The sequence below is a fragment of the Cyclopterus lumpus genome, chromosome 22, assembly GCF_009769545.1.
Source record: "Cyclopterus lumpus isolate fCycLum1 chromosome 22, fCycLum1.pri, whole genome shotgun sequence".
Lineage (NCBI taxonomy): Eukaryota > Metazoa > Chordata > Actinopteri > Perciformes > Cyclopteridae > Cyclopterus > Cyclopterus lumpus.
Window position 1 is genome coordinate 13,698,867 of NC_046987.1, and position 1,916 is coordinate 13,700,782.

Below are 1,916 nucleotides of genomic sequence, written 5' to 3' on the forward strand. Positions count from 1 at the left end.
TGAGTCAGATGGTTTAACTAATTAGCAGTTGGATGAAAGAATTACAAATGATGGCGATTAACGTTAAAGCACATTTAGGAAGAAAGAACGCGGAAGCTCACATATACAATGTACTCTAGAAAACCCATTTAACTCTACAATATTCATCATTTTAATTTGCCTTAAAGTAATACTGGAAACTATCAAAATGAGTGGAAGAGGTAATGTTCATTTACATTTGTGATAAACAATTATCATTCAATGGGTAGCTCAGACCGGTAGCGTTTGGATTAATACAGTCATGTGATGCAGAGAAGACGTACCGCTTGAGTATACTTGATAGTCTGCTGGTAATTGTTAATTTAGTAGGTAGTATGTACTACATACGGATCGAGTATGCAGTATGTTAGGATGCAATTTTGAACACAGTCAGAGAGGGATTGAGAGAAAGACGTGGAGGAGCCTCACTACCGCTGCTGCTGCAGGGGTTCAGCTGGTCAGGCTTCGCAGAGACACACAGACAGAGGCCATTAGGTCCCTGGTGGGTATCTCTGCACCTGTGTGTGTGTGTGTGTGTGTCATGTGTTTCTAGGTCAAGTGGGTCCCTGACATCTAAGATGCGCTGCAGCAGTGACTTTCTCCTTCTGTCACTGGCTTTGTATTATTTTAACACTTTGTCTTTTGCCCGTCCCCCCCCTCCACACACACACATGTACAATTATATGTAAGCATGCATGAACACACACACACACACACACTTGCTACTCCTCCGCATCTCTCTTGTCTCCTCCTTGTGCTGCTAATGAATTGAAACAGTGGGGACTGAGACATGATACACAGTAGATTCCCACCGCACACACACACACACACACACACACTTACCCTTTCCTAATCTGGGTCAGTGGTGCCCCTCTTGGTCACCCCTGTAGGAGCCCTCCAGACGGAGGGGGCAGAGTGGGAGCAGAGAGGTCTGGGCTCTCAGTGACCTGATTAAAAGCTCTTACACAGACTACTGAGCTCCGTAACCAATCAAAAACAACACACTCCCTGGGCCTTGCTACTGGACTGTCTCTCACTCTGTCTGGCTGTCATATACTTGTCTGCTTATATTCTTTCTCCATTTAGAGTGATTTATATTCTCATATTGTAAGTTTTCTGTTCACCCAACCCCCCCTCATGTCTTTCCAAACACCAACATAAACCCTCTTCTTCTGAAGTGGCTTTTTAATCATGGCGGTGTGACGTTCACGGCAACATGTGATGGTCATAAGGCCTCAGGGAAAATGACACTCTGCCAGCTTGTCAGCTATGCATCGCCATATTCAGCTGGGCTTTATGGAGCGAGTCTAAATTGGCTTTTGTGTGTGTGAAACCATTAAAAACACATCACGTTACTCACGTTGTAATGGTCTAGTGTGTTTGTCTTTCGCTGGGGGAGTTTTTAAAACTTATTGCTGTTCTTGTTCTTGCCCATGAACAGTTTAGGCCAGGACCCAGAGTTAAAGAGATCATCAATATTGCACCTCGGTCACCGCTGCTGTTGCTGCTTATATGAGGAGCTTTATGGGGGAAAAAAAATTGAAAATCTATGTATTGTAGCTGAGAATAAAAGCTGAAGTAACAGAATCCTGAGTCATTCCGAAAGAGAGTAACAGTACCAGGACATGCCTATATCTGTTTATCCATGTGTGGTCTGTGTGTATTTTTTTATGGACACTTCCTGCTAACATTCTCTGGCTACTCTGTAATTTACTGAAAATATACTCGCACCACTATGTTAAGAGTCTGGCCAAAGTGGAGGGTCAAAGTCATTCAAGATTTCTAAAAATGTTGCTCCCTCCAATTTCACAGAATGGCCAAAAGAGGAATCTGGTCTAGAGGCCAGTTAAGAAGGAACTGGAAGCACTTACGTTTAATGTTATTTGTATGGCAAGACT